General features: G+C 34.5%; 1 protein-coding gene across 3 annotated transcripts in view; it reads right to left on the reverse strand.

Moving 5' to 3' along the window:
• CDH18 (cadherin 18) overlaps positions 1-27,027 on the reverse strand; it is a 690,430-nt gene that overhangs the window by 324,412 nt on the left and 338,991 nt on the right. For 2 of the 3 annotated variants that reach the window (XM_045566566.1, XM_045566565.1), the window contains exon 1: positions 976-1,088. The exons of the other annotated variant lie outside the window; for it this stretch is intronic. The gene's annotated coding sequence lies outside the window, so the exon portion shown is untranslated. Of the gene's footprint in view, positions 1-975; positions 1,089-27,027 lie in introns of those variants that run through there. 3 annotated transcript variants of the gene reach the window in all.

Consider the following 27,027-nt stretch of genomic DNA (forward strand, 5'->3'; position numbering starts at 1 on the left):
ATATAACAAATATTGAAATAAAAATATTTTAATAACCACAGCCAATAAAATTCCATTTTTTCACCTGTTACATATGAGAGGCTTGCCTAGTGTCACATCCATACTCACAACACACACTCATGCCCACGCACAGAGACACACAGACAGGCATAAGGCATAATTTTACCTTGTTTTAAAGATATGAAAATTAAGATACAATAATAGTTATTTCCACACTCGAACAAATATGATTCAAGAAGTTGAGAAAGGGAAATGGATGAGAGTTAACAAACATAAGGGCATATACTAAATAAAGTATGTTGCTGATCACAGGAGCCTACCTAATTTCTTTTCATTCATCATTTATAGTGCCCTATAGATGAAGTGAAAGTTTCATCTTAAGCCTTAATAAGCATTTATGGAAGGAATTAGTGTGAAGAAAAAAAAAAAAAGGATGAAAGGAAAAAGAATGAGGCTTTCCCTGCTGCAGTTTCAGTGCTCGGATATCACGTAATTTTAGAGGATACTGGAAAGGCAATAATTAAAAAGCACTATTGAAAATTCAATTTCAATTTCCCTGTTTCTTTTCTGACTATGCTTTCCCTGACTTTTACAGATAGACATAAATGAAAGCTTATTCCGATGCCATTCCTATTCCAATGTGCCTTGCAGAGTATCGTTCCAACTTCTTCAGGGGCAGGGAAGATAACAGCACATCCACAGATAAACATAAACAGACACGCAGCGGGATTATGAGACCCACATTCGATAGGCTTTATGGCAGCATCCCTGCATAATAAAAATACAATTTTATACCAGCGATAAGGCTGCCGGCACCCGCTACAACTTTCCCATTCAGCACTAGATCCTGTGAAATCCATCTGCGAGGAAGATTTCACCCAAATACTGTTTTGACTCTGAACAGGGTAAGCAGCCCCACTGCACAGAAAATATTAATGTCACTAGAGAGTAAAGTGGCACGTATTGAAGCCTTACCTTGGCTGACTTGCCCTAACTGGTGGAAAAGAACTTAATACATGAGAAGCAAAGAGGGGACTTTCCCAGGGCTCTGGGCACAGCTGCTCGCGGTCCTCGGGAAGCCCAGACTCGGGCTCAGCGCCCCTCCAGCCCCGGCTCCCAGCTCTGTCTCTGCAGCTCCCGAGCGCGCCTCTGATTGGCCGGCAGCGCCCGTCTGCCTGATGCTGCGCTCTCCCCGCCTCTCCCCTGCCTCCTCCCGGCTCCCTCCGCTGCCTGCCGCTTCTGCCTCCTTCCCTCTCTCCCGTGCTCCCCGCCATCGCACATACTTTCGGGACTGCACAAATTCTACGAGACGCAGGACGGACACCCTTTAGCCTCCTCAGCAAGGTCGTGTGGAAAACGATGCAATTAATACTCCTAAGAATAACAAATAAAAGCCCCGATCACAACAGCATCATCTTGAGTACCAGATCTCTTGAAACATGACGGCCAGGACCCCGTGGCAGCTTAGACCATCACTTCACTGCGGGGGAGGGGACACCGGGGGAGGGGAAGGGGTTTGACTGTCAGATGGAGTGGGAGTACACACCGGGAGGGAAGGAGAAAAAGCAGACAGGGCAGGCGCTGATGTGGCAAGCCGGTAATAAATTTTCATATTTCCGTGCAAAGTCGTCACAGCCTGCTAAACATTCAACTGCTGGCTCATTCATCAGTGATCCATAGTCCGGTGGTAGCCATGAGATTTAGCTTGAGTGATGCCCTTTAATGTCTCACCCCAAAGTACTCAAGGCATTGGAGGGTTTATATTAGATAGAGCTTCCCCTGGGAGGTCAGCATTTATATTTGTGAAGATGAATAGGAACTGCAATGCCTTTACAACCCCTTTTGCTTGTGCCAGGAAAACTAACACACAGAGGAACTTCTCACCTCTTACTACTCCAGAATATATTAAATAGATTTGTAATGTACATAGCTTTTGATAACAGGGGTGTCAGGCCTGATTGGCTGTGTTCAAAATTGATGTAGACAGCTGAAACAACTTCAGTACTTTCTCCCAGCACGAAGTCACCCACACTCACCCATTAAGAACACCAAGCATTCCCATTTAAAGTAAACAAGGGTAGAAGTTTATCTAAATTGAGTGGCTATTCCAAGGATCCCTTGGCAGATATATTAAGGATTATACAAGACCCTTAATCATTCCAAATAGTAAGAGAACAGCATTGCTTTTTTCTGCTTAGTTGATAAAACTACACACGTCCATGTTTGGAGGTTTAGAGGAAGAAAAAGGCTTAAGCCCAAGAGAAATAGTGTGATGGAGGGGGCAGGCTCTCTGAAGACCGGAAGACACGAATTCAAATCCTCGCTCTGACTTTCCTCTATAACTGTGTAAGCTTTTTCACTTCTCTGATCCTTTGGAGACTTTCCTTTAAAATCTAGAACGTAATTCACATATCAGAGTGTCTCTGCAAAGACTCAGTGAAAATCTATATAGTTGTTCTTAACCCGTGGTAAACTTCTGATACAGGTTACTTAGCTTCTAACCATTACCCCTTTCCTCTTCTCCTGCCCTGGGAAAGGTTAAAGAGGTTGAGAAGATAAGGTAAGTAGTATTTCTTGGAAATTCAAAGGGCCAGTAGTATAGTTCTATTTAACAATCTTTATTTTGCTTGAATGATGTGAAATGTCGAGGGATTAAATTTGATATAGGGTTTCGTTTTGACTAAACAGAACAACAGAAACAATGAAGGAAGCACTTGAATTGGATGATTTTTAATTCTGAAGGAATTGCCCATTTCAGTCGTTAATTGCTCCTATGGAAAATGTTAGAAGTAGATTAGAATTTGGAAATTTCCAAAATCTGAACTCTGAAAGAAAAGTTGAGCAGAAACAATAGCATCAGAATAATAAACCAATGTTAAATTATGCTTCACACATCCTTTCTCATTCAGCTTCTGATTTAAATGGGGGATTCTCCTTGCATTGTGTCCAGACACAAATTCTTTTTCATTTTAGTTCTTGAAGGAAGTATTAAAAAGAATACATTTCAAGTCATTCTATATTGATGAATCAATGAGCACACAAGAAAACGAATAGTTATTCAAAATAAAGAGAAAATTTTGGTCTGTTAAGAGGTCATATAGTTTAATTTTTGAAATTACCATTATGGCATTCTCTAGAGAAGCATAACTCTATTTATTTGACTGCCTCTAGTTGAATAAAATAAAATGTTTGTTTGCCAGCTTGCCACTGAAGCATTAGCTGAGACATCAGCAATGAGTATCCTAGGGACACACTTGAAAACAAAACGTGTTTTTCTAGCCTCCTTGGTGGTTTTCCCTGGATAAGATTTTAATAAATGCGTCCAGTAGACAGTCATAATGGAAGTCAACAGGTACTTGCTCCTGAGTGGGATGACATGCAGAGGGAATTGTCAACATCCCCAAATAATACAATCCAGTTTTTGAAAAAGAATAAATTCAACAAGGAAGGTTTTGTATCTATGAAATTTCACTCAGATTAAGGGCTCTAGATTTTCCATAACCTAATGGTACAATGTACACTGGATTTAAATGATTTCTGAAGTTTGACATGCTGAAACTGTGCCAACTTTCACCAGCCATAGAAAAGTGAACCTGTTGGCTACATAGTGCATCTCTTATATTTTCAGGTTAAAAAAAAGAAAGCAAGTAAACCAAACGTGGAACAAGCAAGTAAACCAAATGTGCTGGTTGGGGAAAGCCAGGTGGTAGGCAGGTGCTTATTTTCTCTTTATGTCAAAGATTACTTCAAAAACATGGACAATGTATCAGTCAGCAGAATTTATTGCAGAACTAATCTCTGAAAGTGAAAGCATGGACATTTATGATACTGAGCCCCCATTTACGTTACCTTGAGAGAGTTATAAAAATCATTTTAGCTGGTGACAGAGAAGCATCCGACACACGATTGATGCTGGTCAGACTATCGAAAGTGGAAAGATAAAATTGTCATGCTAAACTGTGATCGTTTTCTGAGAGAGAGACTCAGGAAATTGTCTCTTTAGATGTCATCTAATGTTCAGTTTTAACCTGAAAATTTAGCAGGCTATGTAATGTTATCAAACCTAAATAAAGAATGAATGTACAGGAAATGTAGGTATACCCTTGTTATAACTCAGTCTTCAGAACAGTCAACTGTACAAACATGGTGCATTGTTCATTTTTAATAGCTTTATTGAGATGTCATTGAAATATAAAAAGAGCACATATATAAGGTATACTGCTTGATGTTTTGATATACATACACATTCCAATTAATAACATATCTAACACCTCTACTTAGTTGCCATTTTTGTTTATAATAATGACATTAAAATGTGTGATCTGATTTCTATGTAAAGAAAAACAGCTGGTAAAAATATGAAGTAATATGCAATTTTCCTTGCAACAATTAATTTTATGTGTTTGGGTAATAAGTACTACAGTTTGCATATTTTTGTTCAAAGAACAAATGAGGAAACTTACACTAACAAAAATATGATCTCTAATTTTATTATTAAAGATAACCTAATGAAGTTAACCTTTATTCATTTTGTTAACGTACTTCAAAGTAAGAATTGCCGAGTACTAGCAAAACATTGTTGCAGAAAAATGAAAGAGATCTATCAAGAATGTTTCAAAGATAACTATATGTGTAATTCTAGAAAGCAGCATCTCCCTTACAATAATAATTAGATTAATGAATGTACTTCTAAAATTTTTTCTTCGATGCATGTAAAATATCAAAGAATTAATAAACTTAGTTGGATCTAATGGGATAGTATTGATAATTGACAAAGCAAAAAGTAAAATTTCTCAACTTCTATGGTATACACATTTCATTTTTGTAAAATAAATAATTATTGCACTACAAATCATTGAACAAGAGCACTGAGTTCCAAGATAAGTGAAGATATACTAAATGATGGAGTCTAGTTAAAAACAATTAAAATTTTTGGACATAGATCACATAAAGCAGAATTTTTAAAAATCTCATATACTATTGATAAACACAGGATTTGGTGAGAAAACGTAGTGCACAAAGATTGTAGTCAAGCAAACATTTTCCCAACTTTCAAAACTTGAGTGAATATGGACTCTATAAATTAGCAATTATTGAACTAAATGTGGAATGTGGAAAATTTATAAGGTGATTTATTAAAGAGATAAGCAGACCACTAAGAGGAGAACATAATAGCATCACTCAAGTCTGTATCACATTCACAAATAAGTCATTTCAGAATAATCCCATTGCTTTCTATGATTGACATGCCAGCCTTACAATAGGAGAAATGTATATGAGATGGTCTTTTTCTATGTTATCATTGTATCTCTCATGATTTCATTATATCCCACGTGGAGAAGTTTAAGTACAATTATTTGCTGTAACAACGGGTTAAGCTAACATCCACACACGTTTGGAAATGTGGAAGTGCTTGCTAAAGGAAGGTTTCCCATAATAACCTGTAGAGCTCTAACTCCAAACCTGCCCTAACCATGGCTTTTCTCAATGTTATGAACACCAGAACAATCCATGGAAAAAAACTGACAATACAAGAAGCTAATCTATTTGGATGAAGAACTAGAAAATTATTAAAGGATCTTGAAAAACTTGAGTGATATCTCAAATATAACAAGGTAGAAATTCCATAGCTGGATCAAAAATATGAGTGTATTAAATATATGGAGCAGAGACAAGTCTTAGACTCAAAACTTACAAACAAGACATACATATTTCCACTGACAATAATTTTAATATAAATCAATTATATGACATAATCATTAATATATTAGGGATCCTTAATAAACACAAAGCATCATAATAAAGGTGGCATTGACATTATTGAACTCCAAAATTTTGAAGATGTACCTGGAATACTATGACATTTTAAGAAGATTACAGCTAACTGTGATCTTTTTTAATTAATTGATATTTTTGTTATCCACATGATGTTGCATTCATTCAGTTGACAAAACTAATACCATCTCTAAGTCCTCTACTTCCTTCACCCCTGGATGACCCCCACTTTTTACTTCTCTGTAGCCACCATTGCCTTATCCATCTTTCAAGAGTCAGAACTAAGAACACCTCTTCTGAGAAAGCACCTTGTTCAACAGGTTTCACTAGTCTCGACATTTTTGAGGCTCCAAAATATTTTTAAAAACCTTCCAATAGGTCACTTTACAAAATTATGGTACAGTTACAAGGAGCATAATATAATAGTTAAAAACAAAGTATCTAGAGCCAAACAAATGTTGGGAATTAATTACATAATTATATGTGCTTTGTGTTGTCATCAGTAATAGGGCCATGACAATATTACCTATATTGTACTGGTTAAGGTTCTCCAAGAAACAGTGCCAGTGGAATATACATAGAGATATTTAGAAAGAGATTTGTGAGGGAATGGCTCACATGATCATGGAGACTCAGAAATTCCCTGATACTCATCTGCAAGTTGCAGGCCCAGGAAAGCCGGTGGTGTAGTTCTAGTCCAAACTCTAAGGACCGAGAACCAGGAGCACTGATGTCCAAGGACAGGAGAAGACGGATATCCCATCTCAAGTAGAGAGCAAATGTGTCCGTCTTTTTTGTTCTATTCCAGCTCTCAATGGGTCAGATAATGCTCATCCACATAGATGAGGGCAGTTTTCTTTATTCAGTCTACCAATTCAAACACTAATTTCTTCCAGAAACACCCTTAGAGACAACCAGAAACGATGTTTTACCAGCTATCCGATCATCACTTAGCCCGGTCAAGTTGAGACATAAACTATCGTGCCTATCTGTAGGTTTCCTAGGTGTGTTAAATATGCTTTGAAAGCTGTTAGGCATATAGTAAATTTCATGCAAACTTGAGTCTTTTATCATTATATGTTTGCATATCTGTCTCCTTATTGAATACAAGCTACTAATGTCCATCTGGTACAACGTCCATCTGGTACAATGTCTTAATGCAGCTCAGTGTAACATAGCTGACTCTAGACTGGAGTTGGGAAATGCAGGGTTAAGCACTACATTGACCACTTGTATTAAATACAGAGTTTTATAACCAGGTTGTTTTACTCTCTGAACATACTACTGCATGTTTTACTCTCTGAACATGCTACTGCACTTGTAGACCAGGATACCCTCACATGATAGAGCTGTTGCAAGCCTTAAAGAATTTTATGCATGCAGATAGGCTAGTACAGATCTTGGCGTAAAAAGACTGGATAAAGTTTAGTTGAATCCCAATTGTAAGTGCTCAGTAAATGTTTACTATTAATATTATAAATCATATTTGCTTTCTCTGCTTCATTTGTAGCAGAAAAGGGCAAGTCACAAATAAACAAACCCTTACCTGTGCATTTTCCATTAAAAGAGAAACTACAGCTTCCATGGAATATCCTGGGGACAGCACTTAGTTCAATGTCCCAAATCTATATTTACTTTTTTGGTGCTATATAATGAAAACTGATGTTTAGATGACCCTGAGGCATTGTAAGATTCTTAAACATCACAGAAATATTACATTAACTTTGGATACAATATTTATAGTACCAGAAAATAGGTAAATATTTAAAATCATTTTTATGACATTGGTTTACAAAAAGTATAGGTTATTTCATTAATATTCAATTAATCAGAAATTCTAGATGACCAAATCATTGATCTTTTCAGAACTATGTTCAATTTTCTAATGTGCACTTACAATCATCCAAGAAAGAACAGTAATATACAGTAACTTGAGCTTATTATTGTTTTTTCTAACATCTTATGAAAGACTCTGAAAAATGATGCATATATCTTGCCTTTTAAATTTTAATATATCAGATTTTCTCTGTCACCACAAGTTCTTATCCTATGTTTTCAATGTTACCAGCATATATTCCACCATATATGTGTAATATACTTTATTTAATCCTTTTCCTATCACTAAACATTAATGTTGCTTCCATATTTCTGATATTATAAATAATTTTTTAATGAACATCTTTGTTTATAAATCTTTACCTGGGTATCTGAATATTATACTTGGATAGACTACTAGAATTGGAACTATTAAGTAAAATATATGAGCATTTCTTAAAACTTATGATTAACTTATTGCTTCCCAATACCACATAGAAAAGAGTAAAAGATCGATTGGTTCTTCACTACCCTCAAGCAATAACTTTTTTATTTGCTTATTCAATAGCTGAAAATTAATATCTCATGATTTCCATTTCTATTCACGTGGTTACTAGAATGTGTATTGACCATTTTCTTGTTTTCCTTTCATAATTTCTGTCCACATCCATTTCTCTATTATGTTATTGTTAATAGAGAAAAATAATGAAACTAAATTGTCTTAGTGCTCAGACAGAAGACATGCCAGAAATGGAGTTCAGCAGAAGTTTCTATATTTCTTTCTCATTCTTAGCCAAAATGATGTGCATGTTTATATGAATGTGTACATGAATATAAGTGTACATGATTCAATTTACTCAGAAAGTACACAGAGAATGACAGATAAGAAAGCACTGATCTAAGTTTCACTGAGGGACATAAAGAGAAGTGAGGCAGATTCTCTGGCTGTAAGCCAAGGAACTAGAAAGAAATTACTAAAATGCAATGCAACACCACAGATTTCATAAGCTATGGATAGACAATGTCCTTTATATATTAAAAATTATAAATTACTTTCAATAAGCTGATAAAGAACTCTTGGCAAAGGTTGAATTTGAGATGAGGTTTAACTAATAAGGAGGCCTAAAACAGAAATTTATGAATACGAAAATTTTCAAACAAAAATATATATTTTAAAAACAAGACCCACTTATTTGAATTTTAAAATTGTATCACAGATTATTCTGGACAACCAATGTTATAGAGTACATCACATTTATGATGTTTTGATTTATGTTTATGTTTCTTTTGAAGATCTCAAAGACAGACTTACTGTAGAACTTTTAGACATTTTTAAGAAGATGGAAAAAAAAAAAGCAGAATATGTACAAATTTTTATCTCCTTTTCTGAACCTTTTCTCAACAACCTCAAGCAGTGTTAATTACTCCTGTATCTAGGCTTCCAACATCACTTTGTTTCTACCTGTCTTGAGGTACTCTTCAGTGTGACATAGTATGTCCATTACCACAACTGTATGCATAAATAAACTCTAAAGTCTTTGAGAACTAATGGAAAGTATGTTTTAAAGTTTTCTATCCCAGCATTTGCTACAGTTTGGTGCAGTTCAACCTAAGTTCAAGGTTCACGGAATGTGACAATGGATAAGGTATAACACATATCTCAAGAAGCTTACAATATATGAGTGGAGAATGTGTAAGTATCAACATTTTATCATAATGTCATACTGTTATAGAAGCATGGAGAGGATGTCAGAAAAGTACTTGAAGATTGCTTAATTTATCCTGAGCACTTAAGGAAGAGTAGATTGGGCAATGAAGAAAAATTATCCTAAAAAGGCAGGAAGAGAACAGAGAATGTGAGGGTGAGCTACGAGATGTTCGTAAATCCTTGTATACAAAAAGAAAGTTAAGGAGCAGAATGTAAAGATGGAATGGCAAATTGGGGAAGGTGATCATGCAGAAGTTATATGCCTGTTAAATGTCTTAGACTTGATTAAATGAGTGATTTTAAGCACAGCAGTGAAATGGCAACTTTTGATCTCACAACTTAGTATTTTCACTATTGCCAAAGTGGCCAAACTTGGGGAAGTAAGGCTAAATATATGGAGATCAGTTTGGAAACTACCAAAAATAATATAAAAAGTTATGATGAGTCTATTGACTACAACAGTTATATTAGGAAAACAAGTATGAGGATGGATTAAATGAAATAGTTTAAAGTGAAAAAAAAAAACAGGATGACTTCACAATATAAAGGACGAGCAAGGGAGAATTCAGGGCAGTGCTCATGATTCAAGTCAGGGTGTATATACAGTCAGGGAATTCACTGCCAGAGGAAAACTAGTTTGAGGGAAGCAGATAATAAACTGAATTGATGTCACAATGACTTTGAAGTGCTTTTTAGATATAAACAAATAATTGTTCAGTTGAATATTAGTTTCATGCTCTGAGAACAAGTCAGGGTTAGGAAGAAAATCAAGGGAGATATTTATATATAATTTTTAAACATCTCCTATTTTTATTGATTTGTTCAAGGACAGCATACAGAAGGAAAGAACCCTAAACATTACTAATATTATACTGTGAGTCAAGAGAGAGAATTCTCTGAAGTGGATATAAAATAAACAGTCATAGGTGAAAGAAGAAAACCAGAAGAGTTTAGGGATCACAAAGCTGATGAAATAGAGATGGTCATCAAACTTGGAGAAATGAACCATATTAATTTTGGTAGCATAAGAAGTGAACTGTCATGTTATGTTCGGCAATTGGGAGGTTATCTGTAACAGTGGAATTAGCAGAATCAAGGAACTGGTGGCGAAAGAAGATAGTCTGCTGGTAAATGTAAAAAGTACAGAACCAGCTAGAATGATTTTTCAATAAAACAGGAAGAGAGTCATAAAATAGCTCCAAATCATCATGGAATTCAAGACAGAATTTTAAAATTACAGTTACTCTTGTTTTTGAGTGGAAGAGAATTTATCCAGTTATAAAAAAAGAGGAATGTAACTATAAAAGATAAAGTGCTAAGAAAAAGAGAAAAGGTAAGATATGAAGTAAAGTCCCTGAAAATACGAAAGGAAACTTAACAGAATCTAAACCTGTGTCTCCTTTAGGGCTTCTCATGTCACTGAAGGGGGACTCTCATTCTCACACACACCCTCCTAACACACACACACACACACACACACACAAAAAAAAAAACACCACTCCACAATTGCCCACATAAATTTCTGGGGATTAGCCTTAATGTTTTTCTTTTCTTCACCCCCATTTCCAGCTGCATAATTCATAGAATAGTGCAAAATGAAAACTATGCGTACTCTTGTTCAAAAGTTATTGAGAATTTTATAAATGACAACAGCAGAACATTAAACCAAGCCTGGGGCCTTTCTGAATGTGGGGCTTTGTGCAACTGCACAGATCACGAGCTCATGAAGGAGTCCTACTCACCACCACCACCAAGGTGACGAATTAACTTACAGTCATTTTGTTCTATTGGTATTCCTCAAATTATCTATTGAGCTCCATCTCAAGTTCTTGCAGAATCACACAGTGCACCATATTCCACCATTATCTCTTGCCTGAATGTTTGCTAATTAGGAATTCAGGATGACTGTTGGGTAAGATAAATGCTTACCTTTCATGTCATTGCAGTGCTATCAAACTATATAGTGAGCAGGCGGGAGGTAGCAGAAAACATGTCAGCAGTTTCTATAATTTAGGGTGTAGATGTAGGAACAGAAAAATCAGAGTAGGAGCCCAATGAATAGATGGAGTTGGTCTCACAGAGATACTGTCCACATTTGCCACAACTTTTAATAGATAACTATACTATATCAGTAAAATATACACAGATTGATTATCACCCTGCTTGCTGTCTTACGGGATTAAAAAGATGTGGCAAATTTGTAGTTAACAACAAAAAAGATATAATGAATGCCTTTTGCTTGGTATACGAATAGAAAAAGGAACAGTACACAAACTGGAGACATTTAGAGAAAGAATTAAATCTTACATAGTGAAACTAAGAATCAATCAGTGTTTTCTACCTTTGTCCTGGAAAAAAATGGCACTGTCGTTAGTAGACAGAGGAAAGGAAATTGTAACATCTGGTTAAAGAATAAAATTGATTCTTATTGGAACATGTTCATGATGAGGTGTAAGCTAGACTTTTTGAGGAGATATCGAAGAGACAGTTGGCAACGTGAGACTAACGTTTGGGAAATAGCTTTGAGTGGGAGACATAATTTTATGAATCACCCATAGATAATAATAATGATATATGCTATTACAGCTTCTAATAGATGAGAAAAAGGTTTCTACAGTATCAGTGATATAACCATCTAGGTGATAGAGACTGAGAGAGAGACACAGACAGAGACAGAAAATGGGAGATGGAAAGGGAGGTGGGATGGGGAGGAGAGAGAAGAGAGATGGTACTTTAAAGGAGAAGTCAGAAGAGATGATCAGAAAACATCACTAAATCTTAAGTGAATATGACTTTTAAAAGTCATTTTAGTAATTTCAAACTTCACATCACTTATTAGTAAATAGAACTTTCCTCATATTTACAAAGGCCACAAGGTAAAAATGTGGAAACTCCAAGATAAGGTTTGGTCACTGTGAAAAAAATGTGTAACTAAAAATAGATCAAATTAACTTGTATTGTAGAGATTTGCATATTCTACAGCATGCAAATTGTAAAATGAAATCTCATAATTTCTTTTTATTTTAATGCATGAGAAGCTTGATCTTCATTTGAGAATGAGTGATTAGCTAAGCTTTACCATTTCCTTGCTTATTCAAAGTTACTGTATAAAAGGACTGCCAAGTGGTAAGCATGTATAATTATTCATAGAGAAAATTAAAGATTGTATTGAAAGTAAGAAATTGAAATGTGAACTCTACCACCTTCCCTTACTCTGAATGTATGGGTGAATATGTGTTTGAGTGCACAATAGGAAGGGTAGCATCTATATATTAAAGGTTATTTATATTACTACCTTGAAAGAAAACTTGGACCATGACATAAAGTCTGATTATTTTTAACTCAGAGAAAAATTTATAGAGGCCATCAACCCTATAAAGAACAGAACAAGCTAAAAAGAGAACAGTATCTCTGAAGCATTGTCTAGAGAGTGTTACCAAAATAAATTCCATATCACCAGGGTTAATTTGGGACTCTGGAAAGATTGGTTAGATCAAAAGGGATTTAATTTACCTGTATCTCAGGATGCCTTACGTTATTATTCTTTGCCTTTTTTTTACTGCAAGTCAATTGTGTGTGGTGTGCTGAAATAATGTCTCTGTAGGTCTCTTGTGTTGTATAAGCTTAGTCCTCTCGCTCGCCATAGGCAGTTAAAATTACACAACAGGCTCAGGTGAGCAGTGAAAATTCAGGTTTTAAATTCATTGTCCTGCTCAGCGTTAGGCCCTCAAAGTGGCAACATTAAGGTATAGGTAGGGTTGGGTTATTCCTAGAAAACTGTAGTCACACTCAAGCATTCATACAGGCCTCAAGTCATTGCCAATGTGAAATCGTCATTGCCCCTCTCTGTCTATCTAAAGATTCCTCAAGCCACCAATATTCATATATTAAGGTTGGCAGTTTTGCACAAGTTGTCCCTAACCATATGTTCTGCTCATCATTACTGACATTGATGGTTTCCTCATGATATTCTTCAAGCCCGAATTGCTCCTTTCTAAAATCCTCTAAATCTATCTAGTACATTTCTACTATAGTTTGAATTTTACTCCACACTTAAAAGGGATCCAATTGGTAGAAGTTTTGACCATTTCTGAATTTCCCCTAAAACATTATTGAATATATGGTAGAATAGAGTTCTATACATCCAGTTCTTATGCCACTCTGTTTTCTTTCTTTTTTTTTTTTTAACAGAAATTGAAAACAAATTCTTAGACTTTGGATAGAGACCATCTTGAAGAAAATTTTAGCACTGTCATGTATTTGGTGCGTTACCTTTGATAAGCACTGGCTCTCAGTTTGCTCATCTTTTGATAGTATAATAGAACATTTTGGGAAGAGAAGTTGTGGTGATTATATTTATTAAAGGAGATAACTTATGTAATTCACCTGGTACAGTACCAAAGAAGAGAACACGTTACAAAAGAAAAATAGGGCATGATTTGTGGTCATAGCAATATGGCTCATTTTTGACATCTTGTGCTAGTGGAGATTACCTACTTCTTTGTAAAGTGAAACACAAGACTAAAGAAGGGATCCTCTGCCACCCACAATCTGTTCAGGGAAGATATAGATTTTCTCTATTTCAGAGTTCCAGAGGACAAAAATCAGAGATAAAGAGGATTGGTTTGCCAATCACAAATCCTGTAGAGCACAACAGTGACCATGTGAAACGGAGAAAAAGGTTGAAAAGGAATCCAACCAAAAAGAAGGAATTCACCTGTTGGATGTGTTTTTTGATAAGTCATGGCTATTTACATGCAAATTAATTATGATGTGAACCCACTCAATTATTTCAGAACATTATCATGTTGCTGCTACCAATTTTAACTGATTTTGTCTGAAATGAGAAGTATAGAGTAGGATGTGACAAAGGATGAATTTGCATTAAAATGATTTTAGAGGTTTTATGCCATGTTTAGAAAGTTGAAAAGGCACAACAAAAACCACAAAAGTCACGCAAATATGCAAACGTTATTAAAACTGCAACATACATAAATATCAGTATGTGGCTGTGTGTGTGTGTTGGAGTGTTGTGGGTAGAAGATAAAAATAGCCATTCTGTTACAGTTTTAAGTTGCTAAAGAAATGTCGCACTACTCTATATAAATCGTTCTGTCTTTAAATTGTAAACACATACTGCAAACAGGCAAATTGCTCTTCCTAGTAATTGTACCATATTTCCCAATTATTTTTTTAAACTTTCCAAGATGATAATTGTCAATTATTTGTTTCTTCTCCATCCTATAATATTCTTTTCTCCTGTCTTTGACAATGATTGATTTCATATCAATTTCACTTACAAAATAGAAATAATAACACAATCACTATTTTCTTCTTATTGCAAAATCTAGGAAAATACTTGCATTTAATATACTATATATTCTTATATAATCTTTTAGTCTTTTCTCCTGTTACAATGATAAATGTACTGTTATCTAAAACCCCACTTTTCTTTTGCTCCCAATCTAGTCCACTAGGGATTGTCCTTGGTATCTCACTTCAAACCTTCTAATTCATCACCAAGGCCATGGCGTGGCCTGAATCTGCTGGGCTGATTTTCTGTATTTGTACCGGTCCAAGTAACCATCTTTTCTTACCAGGACACCAGCAACACCTCCCTAAGGATAGCTCCTGTTTCCCACAAGCAAGTAGAGTGACTATTGCATCAAAGTGAAATCCTCATTATTTTAGCAATGAAGCATGTCCCTGACCTACCTTCCTGTTTTCCTCCCATGAAAACTAAAGGAAAGTCTTAACTATTGGACTCCTTCTACTTCTATAATTCCTGTAGTCAGCCCTCCCTCTAAAGGCAGGGATTGATCAGATAATACCTTGCATACTGGTATGGCAATCTAATGTTTTATATGTTTATTAATAAATTTTATTTTTCATAAATATGAATAGACTACCAAGGATCAGGAAACATTTGAGGAAGTCTAAGAAGCAACAATTAGTGACCTGGCAAATGCATAGATAAAACTGGGGAATAGGAGACATTAGTAAATTTAAAAGATGGTGAACACTTTAAAAAGTTCAATAGATGGGCTGGATAATAGAACGGCCATCCTACAGAGTACATCGTCGGTCCAGAATAAAAGCCTGGAAATGTATTGCATCGAAGAGATGACTACAAAGAGAGAGAATGTCTGAATGTAAACAGGAAGAGGTGACATATCAAATTCTACTATCTATTTAGAAGGTGTTCTAAAAACCAGAGAAAATAAAAATAAAATTGAAGAGGGAATAAAAAAGAATTAAGATTTCTCACGAGTAGCACTAAACACTAGGAGAGAGCAGAGTGAAATCTGAACAGACGTTTGAATCTAGCATTACATAGCTTGCCATATTATTGATTAAAGATAATGGCAAGGTAAGTATATTTGAGGATGAGAAACTTCAGAAATCTAGTCCACACTTTTTTTTGTGAAACAATTTTTCATAAATTAATTCTTATATTTAGATGAGTTTGGGAAAGCTACCATTAGACCTTACGCTTGGGATCTTGTTTTTTAGCAACAATTCCAATTTTTTTTTATACACACATAGACATGTATATAACTTGTTTGTAAAGTCATTTAAGATGATTCTACAACCAAATGAGAAAGAATGAAAAATAAGTAAGTAAACAAAAGAAAGACACCGATACAAGAAAACTGGTAATGCAGTAGATTCAGATGAAAGAATCATTAGGTCAATCTTGCCTGATTATAAAACTAATATTGGGCTTCTCTAGACCTACTAAATTAGATTCCTCAGTATAGATGTGTAGGAATCTGGATATTTAAAAACCTTCCATGAATTGATTCTTATTATTAGACAAGTGTGGTGAATGACCATTAGACCTTGACACATGGGAGATTGTTTTTCGAGTGACAATTTCAGAGATGAGATTCCATAAGTGGACTAAACCTATTTATTGACTTTTCCTATTGACAAACTCACCAAATATGGGAAAATAATTAGATGCTCAAATCAATATAAAATCTAATAACATATAACACACAAAATAATATAACTAACAGGATTGGAAAGGCAAACGGAAGGTGGAGAAGTATATGCATTTCATTATTTTTTAAAGGTTAAAGTATCAATAGATAACAAATAGACTAGGAAAATCAAATAAGAGAAATTCAATTTTTTAAGCCATAAGCATAAACTAGAGGAACTAAAGGAGACAAGTGGAAGGAATCAGGAGGCAGTAGATGGTTTAAGTGTGTTAGATTCCTTATCTTTAGTGGTAGGCAGTTAATTGATAAATAATTTCTTAAGTTATGAGAATAAATTTATTCATAAAAATATTATCTAACAAAAGAAAAATAGAAACTCCTCATGGAAGTGGAGATTGGAGGAAGAGCATTTCTTCATAGTTAAATATTTTGAACTGCTGAAATTTTTTAACTATAAAAATACCTATAATTTTTATAATAGCAACCAAAATGCCATTAAAATTAAAATTAGAAGCAAATAAATGTTAACGCTCAGATTGATGAAATGTGAATTTACTTTTAATTTTCTCTTTCTATTTCTCTCTGTTTTTATATATTCCTCAATTGGCACATAGTATTTTATAATTAAAAATTAAACTATTATAATTATTAAAAAATTAATCATTAAAACGACTTTAAAGATATACTGTTGTTTTATACTTATGTCATGAAACATAGTACTTAGCTGTTATATGCATGATAAATGTGTTGTATAAATTAATAATTTTATTAAATATGGTAAATTTATAATAAAACAGGAAGATGTTTCAAATAGTACCTTTTCAAAATCACAACAAAAATATTTTTTAATTAAAAGTAAACTTAGAAAGAAATGTGCTACATTTATAAACAAAGTTGTAAAATTTTAAAAGGACCTAAAAGAGAAATACCATGTTTTTTTGAATGAGAAAATTAAATATGTCAATTATAAGGTAAATATTTCAAGAACTTTATACAACCAAAACCACATTTTGAATGGATTTTTTTTTTAACTTGGCCAATGATGTTAATTTCATTACAAGATTCACTGGAGTTACCAAGATAATTTGAATAATGGAAGTCATAAAGAATTGACCAATAAATATCAAATATATTTTGAATGTAACTTTTAAAATATACCTTATATAGGTAAATAATTTACTCAGCACAACTGAAAACAATTCAGAAATAGATAACAGAAGTTATAAAGATTTAATATATGGAAAAATGCATTTTAAATTGGAAAAGGAAATTGTGAATTATTCAATTACTTGTATAGAGTCAATTGGCTAACCATTTGGATTAAAAAAATAAAGCTAGATTCTGATCTGACACATACGAAAAGTACATTCCAGGAGTAAATACTTATAGAGTGTTGATTTAGACATCTTTCCTTAAAAACAGTTATGCTTGACAAATTTGTTAAATAAATGAATGATTTTAAGAGAAAGTGAACACACAAAAATGCTGAGAAAAAAGTACAGTTAAATGTCCACAAAATCTTTGAATGTGGAAGGGATTTTTAAGCATAACTGAAAATATAGAGATGATAAAGTGAGCATTCTTGGAAGAAAAAAGATATGAATGTGAATAGAACAAAATGAGCAAGAGAGAGAGAAGCAGGAGTTGAGATCAGAGAAGTTTATTAAATAGTTTGAAGAGGGGTAACTTAATGGAAAGTGTGTGTGTGTGTGTGTGTGTGTGTGTGTGTAGAAACATGGGTCATTGGGCTGGCACCTGTTATTGGATGTTGTATAGTATATGAGCTAAGAATGTTTTTACATTTTGTAAATAGCTAAGAAAAATCAAAATAAGACTATTTGTTGAAGTATGAAGATTATATAAAATTCAGATTTCAGTGTCCATAAATAAAGATTTACTGGAACACTGTCATGCCCATTTGATTATAGTCTGTGGCCGCTTTCATGCCCAACAGTAAAATTGAGTAGTTTTGACAGAAACCATATGGACTGCAAAGCTGAGAACATTTACTATCTGGCTCTTTACAGAAAAATTTGGCTGACCCCTGGTGCACATATATCTTTTGTGAGTTTCTCAATACATATCATATCCGATCAATTCTCTAGGCCAACCCTGACCAATTTACATATATAAATGTTATTCTAAACTTTATGTGGATTCTGAATATACCTCTTGTATGTGTGTGATGACAATGCAGTTTGCTTTGGGAATTGTGCAATACATGAGTGTAATTATATTTGAGTATTAGAAAAATATATACATCTAGAAAACCAGCAGTACATGCTTTTGAGATACATAATCAGTCATGTTTGCTATTTTGGGGCTGCACTGAATTTCTGAGAACAACGCTTTATTTTCCATTTTAATTAAACTAAACATTTAATTACATTTCCACCATTCTGTCAGCAGAAACAAATCTATAAATGTGGAGTGAAAAATTATGAGAACTGGTCTTTAATATCCCATCACAAACAGAGCATGTTATGGGCAATCTGTTCTTTGAAGGTGCATAACAATGGTGTTTCAGATGAATGTTAATTCTATTCAACTACAGTACAGAACTTTTACAAATATTTTAGCTAATATCAATCTGTGAAAGCCCAAGATGTTGAAAGTATACACCATGTTTATAGCAATACTCTTGCCCCTCTGGGTTTTAAGTTTCAGCACAAGAGAATTCAGTAAGTGAATGGATAGTGCATAACAAACACAAGCTTGCTGCCAAGCAAATTATGCCCTGCCTATGCTCAAATTCACATCAATAAAATTATACAAACACTTAGAATTTTTATTTTATTTTCAGTAGCCAATATGTCTATAGCAATTTGCCAGGTGTTATGGAAAATAAAATGTATCTTCTCACAAAGTGGTTATAATAATACATGAGATGCAGACTTGTAAATATGAAAATGGAAATTAAAAATAACCCCTCATATCCAATGAGGGATGTTAGTCCAGCAGGGGGGGAATATATATACATATATATATATATGAAATTGAATATTCATTAAATACTGTGATCTGTCCTTCAGTCTGCATACTCCAAAATCTGATTCTGTTATCAACTAAGTCCATTTATCTAGACCAAACTGCCATTAACCAAGTTCACAAGACTGATGTATAAAATCAGTATGGTGATAGGTCCTATATAGAGAACTTTAACTGCTAAGGAGAACCAAAATAGCAAATTCTCACAAAAGTGTATTCTCTCTGCTGAACAGCTAAATAAGAACTCAAATCATTAGGAAAATAGAAGGAGAGCAAGGGAAGTTATAACATTCAAATATTTGATGGCATCAGGCTAAGATAATGTAATTAATCGATAACACCAATATTTTCTTCTTGTTCTTTGTTTCCATGGTACTATACCATTCCAAAAGATACATTCTAATAAATGTACTAAGTTTGCAGCTATATTTTGCTGCTTTGAGAACTTTTCTATCTCTTTAAGTTTGGTTTGCTTTTCTCAATTTTGACCAATCATGTTGTTACTGAATTTTAGCTATTAGAGTATAACCTTATTTATTTTCTTTGTTTTTTCCTTGGGTGATGTGTCAACAAAGATGCCAGGTATTGACATAAATAAATGACGGACCAGTCCATATCCTCCCATTTACCACACAATATGTTGGAAAGTGGCGTCCACATTTTTTTTTTTAACTTTCTGTTATCTCTTTAGATCATTCTTGTTTGGCATCTGTTTATCTCATTCCACCAAATGAATCTCTCACAAAAATTTCTAAATCTTTCAATCCAAAGGGCATTTTTTAATCTTTGTCTTATTTGCATTTTCAGTGTCACTTACCATGCTTTCCTTAAGTTTTGAGACAAAGGCGTTTCTATTTTTATTCCCAGCTCTCTGGTTGCTCCTTCAACCTCTTCTGTAGACTTGCTTTCTCTATATTTAAATGCTTCCTATCTTTTTTTGTTTGTTTTTTTAGTTAGTACTCAAATTTAGGTAATCTTGTCAGAAGCCATGGCTTCAAACAAATTCTTTATGCCCATGATTGTCATATGGGTGTCTCTAGGCAATGCCTCTTTCCGACCTGTATATCCAACTGCCCACTGACATTTCTACTTGTATTTCTCTAAGCCACCACAAACCTAGCATTCCAGAACTGAGGTAATGATCTCTTTATCCCTGAATTTTGGCCTTCCCTTCCTATTTTATAATTAGCACAATTATTGATCCCTTCACACATTTCAGGAACTCAGGGATCTCCTTTTATTTCTACTTCATCTCTCCCCCACCCCCCATACACGTTTCATGTATCATTACACACACTGTCATTTTGCCTCACAAATAGCATTTCAATTCCATTCGCTGCCTTCTATCTCAACTGACACCTTTCTTGTCCTTTTTACCATTATCTCTCCCCTAAATTACTGAAATAGTTTCTTAACCAGTCTCTTCACACTGTTAACCCAGTCCAAAGAATTCTACTCACTACGTCAGAGTAATTTTTAAATATAACCTCCTGTTGGCTGATCACCACTGTAACATTCTTTAATTGATTCAGTTGCTTTTAAAATAGATATGGAAGCTCTTATTTTGACATTCAAGGCTGCACATCATTACTTAGTTGTTTGTTAAAAATTTGAACTGTTCCTTGGACAGTAAGAGATAAATAGATTAAAAACAAAATTTTTCAATGAATGTTAAAAATCTGCCTTAATGAGATACATTCTGAAAAAGAGAATCAGTGTAGCTACACATAAGCAATGTTTAATTCTAAATAATGTATACATTCTGAAAAGAGAATCTGTGTAGCTACATGGAGAGAATGTTTAATTCTAAATAATAGAGTCCAAAATAACTTCAAAGAAAAGCTGGCATAGGAAGGATAAAGAGAATTTTGTCATGAAAAGAAGTTGGAGAAAAATATTTTAGTCTAGCAAGGAGAAATATTATTAAAAGTGCAGTTAGGATTATAAAATACTTTGGGGTAGGATGGATCAAAATTGGGCACGACACCAGAAAAGTCACATTTGTAGGGTTCCACCTCGCTATATTTGTGCTTGTTATCAAAGTATTCTCCATGAAGAAAATTCTTTTTGCTGTTTTGTAATGATAGAACAACACTCTTCTATAGTCATTAATTTAGATCCCAGAACAATGAGAAAAATCAAAACACTTTACTTCATTTTCTTTTTTTATTTTTTTTTATTTTTTTATTTTTATTTCAGCTCATCATGGGGGTACAAAAGCTCAGGTTATATACATTGTCCATGTCCTGCCCATCCCCCTGAGTCAGAGCCTCAAGCGTGACCATTCTCCAGACAGTGCGCCTGGCACTCACCATGTAGTCATACCTCCATCCCCTCCCCCCCCCCCCCCGAGTCAGCACCTGCAAGCATGACCATTCCTAAACGGTGCGCAATGCACTCATCATGTAGACATACACCCATCCCTTCCCCTCACCCCCAGTCTCAGTCTGATATCCAATTGGTATCCTTCCCCGATGTGCATTTAGGTGATGATCAGGGAAACCAGTTTTCTGGTGAGTACATGTGATGCTTGTTTTTCCATTCTTTGGATACTTCACTTAATATAATGGGTTCCAACTGTCTCCAGGAGAACCAAAGAGATGTCATATCACTGTTATTTCTTATAGCTGAGTAATACTCCATGGTATACATATACCACAGTTTACTAATCCATTCGTGGATTGATGGGCATTTGGGTTGTTTCCACATCTTTGCGAATGTGAATTGTGCTGCTATAAACATTCGGTTACAGGTGTCTTTGTTATAGAATGACTTTTGTTCCTTTGGGTAGATGCCCAATAATGGGATTGCTGGATCGAATGGTAGGTCTACTTGAATCTGTTTAAGGTATCTCCATAATGCTTTCCACAGGGATTGCACTAGTTTGCAGTCCCATCAGCAGTGTATGAGTGTTCCTGTCTCTCCACATCCACACCAACATGTGTTGTTTTGGGACTTTTTGATAAAGGCCATTCTCACCGGAGATAAGTGATATCTCATTGTGGTTTTGATTTGCATTTCCCTGATGATTAGGGATGTTAAGCATTTACTTGGAAGGCACATCAGAAGGCTTCTGAGGGAGACTAAAATGAATTATAACCTTCCAATACACATGTTTTCAGCTAAAAATGTCTATAATAACCCTTATATTACTCATTAAAGTAGATGAAAATATTTATGTAAATACTTAAATAAAACAATGTCAAATGATAACTAAATACTTTGGTAATTATAAGAACTATCTATAAGTCTAAAAACATGTGTGCTACATACGTACACTCTATATTTCCTATCTATGTCAATGAAGCAGTATCTCAAGAGAAAAACATATTGTGATCCCTGTGAGTTTGAGTGTGTTTTTGAGACACTACATACATATTTTTGAAATTTCAATGTTTAGGCAACATCCATATTTGGAGAAAAAACTGGTCTGAAAGAGATTTTCAGCTTTAATCAAATTCTTCTTTTTATTTATAAAAGTTAAGGCTTGACTTGCCTAATGAAGATAGGAATCCATTTAGAATTACTGACTAGTCTCTAGTCTGCAGATAATAAAACTTTGGAATAAAGTCACTTATATTGATATTATTCAAAGACACTAATCAACAAAATACCCCACCAAAACTGTACTATGAGCTGTGCCTTCCCCAATTTTTTTTTTTTGGCAGCACTTTATAATGAGCTGAGTCATATTATTTTGGGGGTGACAAGAAATACTGAAGCATCATCCCCACTATTTCACACAATGTTTAGGTGAAAGAATGACCCCCGATATTCAATGCCTTTCATATTTCCCCCATAAGGATGCTTTATAATTTTAATTTTTTCTATAATTAGGAAAAGACCATCATTTGAAAATGCTGCCATAGTATTCAGAACTTTGTATATCTTTTATCTGAGTAACAGAACTACAGATGATAAGAAAGCATTTGAAAAAAATTATAACCTTAACATTCTGAACTGACACTAGAGCTCTATTAATATTTGCTACTAATAAGAAGCCATTATTTAATATTTATAAATACATCTACAAATAAAAAGTTTAACAGATTGTCAACTTTCATAAATTGATCTTTACTTATAAGGGTGTGCCATTATATGCATGTGAACTTTCTTGTAATTTGTGAAGTTATATTAATAATACTGCTTCAATTGCAAAAGCAGTCTTCACAGGAAGGGGAGGCACTTGATAATCCAAAGGCAGTAAAACATTTTCAGTAGGGTGCCTGGCTCATTGTGGAAATGCTCTCACAGGGCCCCTCTCGCACTGGTTCCATCCCTCGATATGCTCGCTCTGCAGTTCTAAGGACAGCTTTTACTGATGGTCTGACAGTCATGGCCCTGATAAGTTCTTCATTGTAATTCAAAAATGGGGCTCAACTTATTAGATTGATGACTAACCAATTTAGAATGTCTTTGAATCTTTTTTTGTCTAGGACATTAGGAAAGAGAAAGATTATTTTCAATGCCTCTTAGTATGTGATGATGTTTATTTATATATTTATATTGATTGGCTAATGTCATGATGAATTTCATTTATAGATACCATCCATCCATCTCAAAAATAGTTAAGACTTCTATTTGATCATTTCTTCAATTTAGATGTACACATTTTTGCATAGATATTACAAGCAAGTTTCAAGGTAAAACATGGGTATTTAAATTCACACCTACCAAACTATTTTTATATACCAAATCTAAGAGACCAAAAAGTGCCTTTGTAATTATATTATTATAACTGTATTTTGAGACCTAAAATTAGAATATTACTTTGTTTGATACATCCAAGTGTATTTTTGCTCTGCTTTCCATTAACAGAAAGGAAATTTGTTTATGATGAGATCCAAAATATTTTTAGATTGCTTATTTAAGTCAATGATACCCTGCTGCTTAATGCACCATTTTAGAGACTGGTTGTACAAAAATTCCAATGACAGAATATTCACAACATTTCTTGGATACTTATAGAAAGTAAGAGTAAGAGTTCTCTAAATACGCCACACAGGCTACTGCACTTGCAAATTCAATGAGGTCAATTAAGTCCAATAATGAACATTTAAATGCATTTCAAAATGTTTACAAGGAAAGGCTCTTTGCTAGGTACTTTTAAGATACAAAGAAATAAATCCGTAGTCTCTGCTTGCAAGCCATCTATAGTCTCCTGGGCAAGAGAGAGGAAAAGAAGGTAGAGGTTTAATGCTTACTATATGATGAATATTACTATGATGGGATAAAGTCAAGGTGAGAACTCTCCCAGAAATGACATCTAATGCAATCTGAGAGGAATGAGAAAATCTTCTCAGAAAAGATCTGCCATACTCTGCCTGAAGGGTAGATAAGAAATCATCATGTAATGAGGGCATAAGAGAGACAGAATGGTTCAAAGCAACTAGTTCTAAATTTTCAGCTGTGTAATAAGAAAACAAAGGAATCAAAACAACAACAAAAAACATTTTTTTATATAGTTAAAGCCAAAGGCTAAACATGAGAAAGTGAGATTCAGTCATTTTCTTAGAAAGTCATTTTTCTCTAAGTCTAGAGAAGATTAAATATGTTATGGGTGGGGAAGTAGAATAGAAGTAGAAGTGTGAATCCAGAAACTTGGAATTTCTGCCTGAATAAGCACCATTCAGAAACAGCTCCAACAAAACAGCAGAGGCATGGAAGCATTAAATTATTCTTTTGTTCTCCACCTGGAGAAATGTTTGATAATAGTGAACTACTGAACTATTGATCATCGGTTAGAAGAAATATTTGTCTGACCTCTGATATCCCCTTTTTATCTAGAGATCACCCCTCAACATCCCAGGGGACATAGATTTCTCTAGAGTGGAGGAAGGAACTCTGGATTTCTACAGTTAGAGATGAGATGAAAAGGAAAGAGTATGTCCTATATCAAAAGAGTCAACAGGAAAAATGTACAGACTCTTGTAGAGACAGTTGTAGAATAAGCCAGAGTGTTTGATGGGATTTCTAAGAATCTTTGTGCATGATAAATTTGCATGTCATGTTGAATACAAACCTTGCTTCAGAAATGAAGATATGGCATATGTAACCATGAGACAATGGGCTGGATTTCCTGGGTCAAGTTTCCCATAGGTCCCAAGTTTATAAAAAGAGTGCTTCAGTATTTACTCTGTTCCCTGAACTCATAAATAAGAGAGAAACAGAGTGGGTGTGTTTTCCACAGTGCTGAGTAATTGAGCATAGACCACCCACCAGAAGGATGTGGTACAAATGGCATATTCTTAGGATCATGAGCATACAACAGTGACATCTCAAAGCAACAGTGAAGCATAGAGTCAGAGTGGAAGCTTTGTTCATCAGGATATTGGGTCTAGGAAACAATAGTTAATATCAGGAAAATATAAGAGGTGCTATATCACCATTGTTTCTTATAGCTGAATATTACTCCATGGTATACATATACCACATTTTATTAATCCATTCATATATTGATGGGCACTTGGGTTGGTTCCACATCTTCGCAATTGTGAATTGTGCTGCTATAAACATTCAAGTGCAGATGTCTTTTTTATAGAATGTTTTTTGTTCTTTTGGGTAGATGCCCAGTAGTGGGATTGCTGGATCAAATGGTAGATCTACTTGTATCTGTTTAAGGTATCTCCATATTGCTTTCCACAGAAGTTGCACTAGTTTGCAGTCCCACGAGCAGTGTATGAGTGTTGCTATCTCTCCACATCCACACCAACGTTTATTGTTTTGGAACTTTTTGATAAAGGCCATTCTCACTGGAGATAAGTGATATCTCATTGCAGTTTTTATTTGCATTTCCCTGATGATTAGAGCTGTTGAGCATTTTTTCGTATGTTTATTGGCCATTATTCTGCCTTCTTTTAAAAAGTTTCTGTTCATGTCCTTTGCACACTTTTTGAGGGGGTTGTTTGATTTTTTCTTGCTGATTTTCCTGAGTTCTAAATAGGTTCTAGTTATCAGCCCTTTATCAGATGTGTAGCATGGGAATATTTTCTTCCATTCTGTAGGTTGTCTGTTTGCTCTCATGATAGTTTCTTTGGCTGTGTAGAAGTTTTTTAATTTGATCAGGTCCAATTTATTTATTCATATCTCTATTTTAAAGCTGTTTCTCAAATCAGTTCCCACAAACTAATATCCACAGCCCTCAGCTTTGCCCTTGCTCAGACACAATGTCTCAATTATGTCTAACAGTACCTGCTATGCCCTTTCTCTACTACTCTCATTTAATTGTTTATATTATTCATTGGCTAGGTTTCTCGGTTATAGAAAAAGAAATATATTGTAGCTAGTTAAAAAAAGAAAGGGATTTATTTATTAAGCTGTACAGATAGGTCACAGAATCTTTAATGAAGCTAAAACAACAGCTTGTAGGTTGAGCTTCCACGAAGAATTCCCAAAACTACACCACAAAACTCGGCCACTGAATGAGCTGCTTTATCCATAATCACCACAGTAACTTGTGCAAGAATCCTATTGCCTATGATCTAATCCCAGCAACAAATTGCTTTGCCTCTCTCCATAAGCAAGTCAATTCTGCACAGCCTCCGTTTAGTGCACTGATTAGAAAAACTTAAATTCCATCTGGAACTCTCCCTGCAATATAGTCTGGGAAATGCAGTTTTCAGTTTTCTAGCCAAGGAAGTACCAGGAATGGTGCTGGTTGGAGTGAGTGTTGAACAAATGAATTCACAATAGCCATCACAGATTGCAAATAAAATTATATTTATAAAAGCTAATCTTACCATAAAACTACTCTTCTTCTGTCAAAATGTCTTCATTAATCGTTGGCTAAAGGCT

The sequence above is a fragment of the Lemur catta genome, chromosome 12 (assembly GCF_020740605.2).
Source record: "Lemur catta isolate mLemCat1 chromosome 12, mLemCat1.pri, whole genome shotgun sequence".
Classification (NCBI taxonomy): Eukaryota; Metazoa; Chordata; class Mammalia; order Primates; family Lemuridae; genus Lemur; species Lemur catta.